We start from the raw sequence: 10,208 nt of genomic DNA, 5'->3' as shown, positions 1-10,208 counted from the left end.
TATGTTGTGTGAACACAAAACCCTAGGGCCTGGAGTTTTGCAAACAATATCAAAATTAAATTAATTATACTCAGTGTAACTATCTTTGTGTTTTAGTGACCACGTGATTTTCAAATCTTGTATAAGCGAGTTAACCCACAAACAATAATTTCTTCTAATGGCTTTTCAATACACAAGGTTTGAAAATAAAATTTTGAATCACAACAATATTAGTTAAACATTTTTTGAAAATATTTTCATTCGTTAGCGCAGATGCATTACACTTGGGGTTTGATTTGGTAAAGACAAAGTGAAAACTTCATGCGAATCCTTACAATAACATAGATAGAACTAATGAACTTTGAATTAGTGCGTTTTAAAAAATAAAATTGACATTTACTACAATCAAAGTCACGGATTTAAGACATTCAAAAAGAGGTTTAAAAACAGCAACTTGCCTATTTTATCATATTGAAGGAGAATTTTAAGGTGATTTTTTCGATCCGTTGACTCTGCTGAGCAGATTAAATTTTGGACGCAAAACCATGTTTTAAAGAACCAGAACAAGTGGCGCGAACCTGGGATTTATGTAAGGGCCCCCAATTCAAAAATTAGGGTAGAGAAAATAAAAAATACGTTGCGCCACTTAAAAGTGACGTTTTGCTAATTTCGGTTCGGGTAAACACAATTTTAGTGATGTTCTAGTTTTTAATGCAGCCCCAGCTTTTAGTCTGACTGACGCCTAATGTTGTTATACAAATACGCGTAAATCCGCTATAGTAAGTTTTGCTTTTATAAATAACCGACCAAACAAACAATACAAGTACTCAATGTACCGAGGTAATCTCAACAGTTTTGCGCATTCCTACATTCTGCATTTTTGCCGCCATGAGTAACTTAAGTAGTTTGATCAAACACATATACAGAACATAAAATCGTTACAATCGATTCACGTCTTAAAAATCTGTCTCCACAGTTATATCAAGTAAGGCAAGCGGAACCAGAAGCAAGTCAAAGCCAAGGAACATACACTGAACAAGATTTGTACGATGAGATAGATCTTGTAAGAACATTTTAACATTAAAGTACCAATACATGCTTCTTACTGGTGATACCAAGTGTTGTAACAATAATTTTTCTAATGGCTTTTTAATACACAAGGTTTGAAAATAAACAATATTAGTTAAACATTTTTTTGTAAACATTTTTATTCGTTAGCGCAGATGTATTACACTTGGGGTCAGAGTGAAAACTTCATGCGAATCCTTACAATAACATAGATAGAAATATATAACTTTAAATTAGTGCGTTTTTAAAAATAAAATTGACTTAAACTGCAATCAAAGTCACGGATTTAAGACATTCAAAAAGAGGTTTAAAAACAGCAACTTGCCTATTTTATCATATTAAAGGAGAATTTTAAGGTGATTTTTTCGATCCGTTGACTCTGTTGAACAGATTCAATTTTGGACGCAAAACCATGTTTTAAAGCAGGGGTCGGCAACTTACGACCCGCGGGCCGGATCCGGCCCGCCGATGTAATTCATCCGGCCCGCCGCCTCTTTGACAAATTAGACACTATTTCACATACTTTTTGACTATTTGAACTATATAAGTGCGAAAATTTTTCGCGCTTCGCGCGAATTATCTTTCTGCGTCCTTTTGTTCACGTTTTGATATTGGCTTTTAAATTGATCAGCACTTATTTACAGTGGCGCGGTGGACAGCTGCCAAAGTGCGTCACGGAAAATGTATTCACAAATATTCGACATATCTTTTTTCACATTTTTTTATCTTTCGTTTTCGGCAATGTAATAAAAACTTGCAAGAATTTAAAAGAAATGCCGGTATACCAAAAAAACGCGCTCGCTTCGCTCGCTGGTTGTGCCTTGACTTAAAAACGTTTGCAAACACTGAGCTAGCTTAAGTTTAAATGTTATCGCGTTCACCAAAGTAGTTTTATAACACTTTTCATTAGTAGTATCGAACTCGAATTTTGAACCAAACAAACGCTTTTTTTCAGCTTTGCGCCAACAATATACTGCCTCCATAAATTTAAATAAACACTTTCTTAAGTGCAAAAACGATAAGAGGACCGGCTGATTCACAGTTGTTCTAAAGGGTTAATAACACAATTCCTAGTTAATATTTTGTGCGGCCCGCAGAGACCTTACTGAGTATGGTTTGGGCCCGCGACTAGAAAAAGGTTGCCGACCCCTGTTTTAAAGAATCAGAACAAGTGGCGCGAACGTGGGATTCATGTAAGGGCCCCCAATTCAAAAATTAGGGGAGAGAAAATAAAAATACGTTGCGCCACTTAAAAGTGACTTTTTGCTAATTTCGGTTCGGGTAAACACAATTTTAGTGATGTTATAGTTTTTAATGCAGCCCCAGCTATAGTCCATTGTCGCTTTGCGCAAAGTCTATTGTGGATATATCTCGCATCACCATAGCTGCATGGATCCGGTAAAAGAAATATATTAAGCGCAGTGTTATTCGCATCAAATCGATGCGCCATTATTCGTCGTAAATGTGTTAAAAAAATCAAAAACAACATGCACAGAAACCATTTGTCGAATTAAATTCTACATTCCTTTTTGTTATTAACGCTTCTCAACTCGTACATTCGCCTGGCAAAGTAAGACGCACGGCGCCCATGAATAAAAAAACAAGTATTATAAAGTAAAAATTTAAGTGCTTAGACTGACTCTTTATAAGCCACTAAATATGAAAGGGATAATATTTAGGGAAATTTTTTCTTTAAGTAAAGCAAATGTAATTGTCTTTACACTCCCCACAAAATATACGGACCTCATTAAAATAAAAAAATTACCCTTAGATATACAATGCTCGTTATCAGCGCATACCACTCAATTGAAACCAACGACTTTAGCGTGTAATAATTGCATCTGCTTAAGGCTACTGTAACTACTGTAAATCGTAAAGGTGGAATAGCATAGATTTTGGGTTTTTTCAAATAAATCTACGTTATACGGGTGCGTGAGTTACATTACACCCCTATGGCTGGATTGCTGTATATCCGCCTTATTTTGGTTACACTGGTTGTTTTAAACCGATCACGCAGCACTGGAATAAAGTGGTTACGGGGATAGATGTAATACAGGGCTGTGGAGTCGGAGCCGGACACGGGACTCTATGAAGGATTCGGCTTTATATTTCTGCCAGGGTGAAACCCCGGTTGTTTTAAACCGACTCCGCAGCCCTGGATAAAGTAGTGTGTGATGTACAAAGCATTTTATTGCGTTTGTTTTGTGTTACAGCGATAAGCTCGGAGAAGGCGTAGACTCCAGAGATACCTTTTGCTATGAGGATCAGAGATCGAATTGAGAATCTATCAACGGGAAAATAATTTTGCGCTGGATTGTAAGCGTAAACCAAGGCTTTGTAGCAACAGACGGAACGCCAAGCAATTACGACCATCGCGAAGTTGGCCATAGAACAGAAAGGACAAAGTTGTGTTTCATGCAAACGCGCCACTAAAGCCGATGCATTCCTTTGCAGATTTTTGTCCTTTCGTATTTTCTTGCAACAGTAGCAACAGGGTTTATTTTCCATCCTGTTTAAACAGTTCGTCTGCACTTTAAACAACCGAATAATACACGAACACAAGCAAGATAATCTCGACGGTTCACTACCTATTTTTTGTATATAACTGGGCGGTAACAATTGGTCAGTAACCTGGCAATACTCGACTGTTACTTCAGTGTTTTCCTTCTTCTACCCATCCTTTTGATTATAGTGATCATAGAATGTCAGCATCTGGGGCCACAATGATTTTTGCGTTTTTGTCGCAAACCATATACAGTAGGCCCCAGATTTAATACTTTTTTGTTTCCTTAATTTACCAAACTGTATTAGCTTTTCTTGTTTTTGATATGTTCTTGTTATGGGTAGAACGCGAACACTCTGCGAAGAATGCTATGCGACAAGAGCATAAATATAAAGTTTGAGCGTCACTAAATTAAACAATTTTCTACAGATAACGATTTTGCGCCGGGCAACAATAGTTTTTCACAGCCACTTAGTTTTCACACAGCGTTTTATTTGTAAGGCCGCCACATATAAAGTTGTGGCACTGACACTTTACAAATGGTATCACTTTCCTTGCAAGGATGTGTAAATAAAAAACCCAACTCACCTAAAGTCGACTTTCAATGTTTCAAACCCTTTAAAACCACCGCAATTAGCAATGAATTGAGTCAACATCAAACTAATTACAACTTGACAGATAGTAACGATTGGACGTGTTTCAAGTTTAGAATAAATGTATTGTAAATTAAATGTTTTTAAATAATAAACATTGAACAGGCAGTATTTTACTTTTATTCGTGCTGTAAACTTTCTGCTTTCGATTTTTGTGTGATTTTTCGCCCGAATAAATGGAAGTTAAACAATGGTTGGCTGTAATGCGAATAATGTCAATATGAGTTAAATAAAGGTAATTTAAATGTGGAATAAAACCCCAACCTTTTACTTTTTCTTTACATTTCAATAACTGCTCGATGTTTTGCTTGAAATACACATTTAAAATTTCCTCTTAGTAACAAAAAAAAACATTACAGTAATAGTAAGTAAAAAAGAAAAACATAGTTCGGTTGCTTTAGTCTTAAACTAAGTAAACTTACCTTATCAAAGTAGACTTGCAGCTTTCATCAGCAGCTAACTTAACACAGAGGTCAACCATAACACAACACAACTAGCTAAACTGATGATCAAATACTTTTTCGTGTGATTGCTTACGGCTCATTCTGCACCAAACTGATTGCGCTTGCTTCGGCGCCTTTAATTCATTTAGCTCAACATAAATCGGCCAGTTTAAATGGCCGCTTTCAAATCAGCCGTTTTTTTCATCAGGTCTTGCGGTTTCATATAAGGCACGAAACGCGGCCGAAATAATGGAGTCGGCCGATTGCGTTGCAAGCCGCGACTCCAAGTAGGACATGAAAGCATAATAGCAATTATTACAAAACTCAAAATAGAAATTTGAGAGACTGTGATTTAAACGTCTCCTGTGCAAGGCCGAAAGTAATATAACTTAAAATGCATGGAAGTTTTCGAGATGACGTAAGAATCTAAAACAAGCAACGTTTGATTAAACATGAAGGAGGGGGCGCCAATTTTATAGTTTGCCCCCGGGCGCAAAATACTCTGGCTATACGCCACTGGGTACAAGCAATTAAGCCCTTATAAGGTGTGTCCCTAAAAATCCAGCATTTTTATCCTGGTTGTGTTATTCCTGGGTTTCTCAACGAACCTTGCTCTAGTGCAGAGGTTCTTAACGTGGGCGGTACCGCCCCCCTGTGGGCGTTGGCGAGTTCCAAGGGGGCGTTTTGAGTCTTTTCATGATTTGGGGGGCGCTGTACGCACATACATGAAAGTACTTATATCAAAATTTTATAAAAAGTTTACATAAAACTAGTAACAAAAAGCATTGTAGGTAACTTTTAACCTTAAATGGCAACTTCCGTACTGCGAACAGTAGTTGTTTCCCGACCATTGTTACGTAATAATTGGATTTCAAGCCGTTGGTTGCTGTTGCGTTTCACCGTTTTATATACGAGTCCATTTTATATACTTTTTGACTATTCTAACTACGTGAGTGCGAAACATTTTCGCGCTGCGCGAATGACCTTTCTACGTCCAGTTTGTTTACGTTTTGATGCTGTCTTTGGACTAGATCAGCGCTTCTTTAGCGTTGGGACGTGGAAGGCTGCCAAGTGTGTCGCGGACAAACGGAAAACGTATTCAAAAATATCATATCTTTTTAACATTTTTATTTTTTTCGCCAATGTAATAAAAACTAGCAGGAAATTTAAAAGAAATGCCGTTATACCCCCAAAAAATCGCGCTCGCCGGGTGCGCCCAGACAAAGATTAACAAACACTATTACACTTTTCATTATTAGTATGGATAAAAAAAGGCCGAGGCCCGCCTGATTCACAGTTGTTCTAACATTTTTCTTAGTTTACATTTTGCGCGGCCCACAGAGACATTTATGAGTTTGGTTGGTGCCCGCGACTAGAAAAGGATTTAAAGTCTTGGTTCAGAAAGATATGAATTTTTCCTGGTAATGACATCACCTGGTGAAATAATGTATCCATAAATTCCTATAGTGAATGTATGTTAGGCAACCTAAAATATCACTAACAGCTTATCGATACGAAAGTGAAGACCATATGATGTTGGACTACGATTAATATCATACTTTACTGTAACGCAAGATTAGGGGGCGATAGGAAATAATATTAAGCCCAAGGGGGCACTAGTGTAAAAAAGGTTGGGAAACACTGCTCTAGTGCTACGTAATATCGTAAATGCCAATGGAACGCGAGAAATTTCAGTTTAGCAAAATTACCTTAAATGTAAAAATATTGTAATTGCCGTATGTTGTATCCTCTATCTGCCACAATAACTTGGCCTTTAATACAAAATCGGATGTTACTGGAAGCTAGGTTTTTTAATTTGTTACTTTAGTCTTGTTTTAATTCAGGGATTCCCAACCTTGTAACGATCTCGTACCACTTGGACGCTCTGTACTGTCACGCGTACCACTTTAGCAGAAAAACAATTTAATTGAATCATATTTTTATCTATTTTTAGCTTACAACTAGCATTATTCAACGCTATTTGTAGCTTAAGACTTAAGCTATAAAACAGTCGATTATATCTATCAAGAGCAATCATTTGGCATAATTAACGCCCACAGTCTCACAGCATTGTACACTTTACAAAGCAACTGTGCTCCTTGTCAACAATTGACACGGCGTGTATTTTGAAGATTGCGTTGTTTCGAAACAACAGGAACAGTTACGTAACAATACGAATGGGCTTCGGGTATTTTTTTTTATATAAATAAAACAAGAAAACAAAATATAAAGTTGTGAATCCAGGGTTTTGTGAAAAAAACGGAAGCTACTCGAGTACCACCTGAAAAACCTACGCGTACCACTAGTGGTTCACGTACCACAGGTTGGGAACCCCTGTGTTAATTGGATCAGAATGGCTTGCTGTGAAACCCGGCGGTACGCAGCAAAACTAAAAGCCACTATGCGATGTACACTGCCGGAAAAACGCACAAAAACAAGACAATGACTTAAATGTACGCCAAGGCTATCAGGCGCGGATCTAGGATGTTTGTTTGGGGGGCAATGAATTGTTTCGAATATGACGTCACAAAGCTGCACAACTAACCTTAAGAAAACCAAACAGTTGGTTTATTTCCAGGTTGGAGAAGTGGTGCTTTTAATACAAAAGTCACATTACAAAGCTGTAGCACGAAGCGAATAGTTGCCTTTATATCGTTTAAGTTGTCAAAAGCATTTATATGAGGTGATGAGACTAACGACGCCTTTGGTCTAAAGCAACTTTAATAAAGCGGGCCAAGAGATATACAAGAAGCTTAATTTTAAGATTCGCGAATTTTTTGCATTTATAATAGTTCCACTAAAGACAAAACATACAGTTTTTTTGTCAAAATACATTTTGTCAAATAGCTTTTTTATTCCAGTAAAATATGAAGAATAACTAAACCATAAAACATAGCTACAAAAAAACGGCTGTATTTACAAATACGATGCGTTTCTACACAGTATTAAAATCTTTGTAATTTTTACAGTTACCTACATTTGAAAGGCATTGAAATAAAAAAAACAAAGTCTATGTTAACATTAAAGAACAAGTATAAGAGAAGTGTAAGCTTTGAAACAGAACAATAACGAAGAAATAATTACACAGTAAAAATGGAAAAGTTAGCATTTGCACAAATGGATGGCAACACTAAAATATTTGTTCTTCCTGCACAACATACCTTCTGCATAGCTATGTAAGCCCAGAATACAAAGAGCTCTATTGCGATGAGATTCGAACCAAACGAAATCTTTACACGCGGGAAAATAAAACCGCTCAATGCTTCTTTGTAAGCCCCGAGATAATGTCAAGTGAGCCACGAAACTTTTTGAAATATTGGAAAATAAATTATTTGTATTACCAATATGCATAGACACAGTCGTTTTAGACTTAAATACGCACTATCCATGAAAAATTATTAATATTGAGACATTTAGATACAGTTTGTAGTGGATTTAGGTTTTTGCATGCCATAAAGGTAACCCACTTTAGGTTTTGCAAGTCGTGGCTTATGTAGAACACAATGAATCGTGTTGCGATAAAATCGAACGCAAAGAGAATACTTGTGAAGTTATAGAAGGGCGAGTGAGTCGCCGATGAACTCTGTGAGTTGCCAGAGCGAACTCGTCAATCCACTTGCAACGGCGAGTCCGCAAACTCCTAAGGCAGCTCCCGAGTAGAAGCACTTCTCAACCAAACGCAATCTGAACAAATTAAACACAAGGTTAAAACGGGCTCACCCATCTAATCGCATTTTAAGATAAAACGCATAAACTTTGTTTATTTCAACTTTTTGTGTAATACTTTCTAATAAGACCACAAACAAAGCTTAAATGCACACATTTGGGCGCCGATACTACGTCAGTATCGGACCAGTGGCGATACGATAAATCTGATATTATCAGACAGCCAAAAGTAAAAACATAATAAAAACGAATCCAACCATCCAATAGAGTTTTAGATAAAAAGGAAATTCGGTGATGAATCGGCGAAACTAGGATATGAACAAATATGAAGGCAGATTCTAGGGCAGTGGTCAGCAAACGTTTTTCGTCGCGGCCCAAAGTATTTTTTTCAGAGCTATTGTAGGCCCACTAAAACCACTACGAAGCAGTGACGGATTCTGAATATTTGATTTTTAGGTGAAATATTACACGGCGCCTTTATGCCCAAAACTCTGCCATACCATATTTTAAAACATACTATACAACGAAGAATATACGCGCGAAGCGAGAAAAATTTTTCAATTACACAGTTAAAGTTGACAAAAAATATATTTGGACAGGCATTTAGGACCACATTGGGCACGTGGGTCTTTTCAAACTGAGCCAAATGAAAAATTCTATGCCACACCAATATTTACAATAAAGTGCAATGAATGTACGGCTATCACGCGGCCCACAACTACATGATATCACTCAGCTGCTCAAAAGTAACTCGCGGCAGACATCTGGGCCGCGGCCCATAGTTTGCCGACCACTGTTCTAGGGATTTCGATATTTTGGTGGAAAATGTGTATAATGAAGTCACCACGAATCTTCTTTAGAAAAATTCATTGTTTTACGTTTACAGTGTCATGTCACAAATAAACATAAAAGTATTTATAAGATCACAATTTCTGGTTTTAAACAAAAGCTCCACAAGCATAAAGTTCCTTACTTGGTTAGTTTTTGTTTCGACTGCAGATCGTTGTTCTTCTGCTTTAGAATGAACTGGTTGCAGCCGGCGATGTAAGTTGTGAAGTAATCTTCCCACTGATAAACCCCACAATCAAGGTTGTAAGCCTGAGAAACAATTAACAAATAGCTTGATAATGAGTTTTAAAGCCAAAAAGTTTGAGTAGATCCACATCATCTAGATGATTAAGACATTTCGATTCACACTTGTATCGTCGTCAGTTAATCTCATTGTTTTTTCAACAGCACTTTCTGAACACATAACTTATACTGAGCATAAAATTAATTCAAAGACTGTTCAAAAAAACGTTGGAAAAATAAGGTTCCACAAAATATAGGGCTTTTTTCAGAGACTGATGATGCCAGTTTGGCGAAATATATTTCTCTATTAATAACTAGTCTAGAACTTATAAATGACTGATTATGACTCGGACAAGAAAGTCTATAAAGTATATTGCTACCATCCACTTGAAGTCCTTGTCGTCATTAACGTGTATTAGGGCGAGGAGATATCTTCTTTTTTACATATTCAGTTTGCGTTCTACAAAGACTTTTCAATACGCAAATCAATTCAAAGGCATTTAAACGCTTTTAAGGATTCAAATAATTTGTAACAAACGTACAACACACAAATTTAACCCTATGATTAGATGCTCTGAACTAGAAGATCTTGTAATATTTCACCTTTTAGTCTTCAGCATTCAGTGAGGAACGCAGTTGATCGACATTCGTGTTGCTGAACTTAAAGTTCGTCGTAAAAAAGAATTTCATCACTTCCATGGCGCTCATGATCTTTTCATTGAGCCTTGCCATTCTGAAACAATTAAGAAATATTGAAGTCTTTGCCATTCTGAAATTAAACATTAGATTTTGTAGGATTAGCGTAGCATTGGGTTCAGAATAAAG

The sequence above is a fragment of the Ascidiella aspersa genome, chromosome 7, assembly GCF_963924565.1.
Source record: "Ascidiella aspersa chromosome 7, kaAscAspe10.2, whole genome shotgun sequence".
Taxonomy (NCBI): domain Eukaryota; kingdom Metazoa; phylum Chordata; class Ascidiacea; order Phlebobranchia; family Ascidiidae; genus Ascidiella; species Ascidiella aspersa.
The sequence above is the reverse complement of the archived record's forward strand: the minus strand, read 5'-3'. Positions refer to the sequence as shown.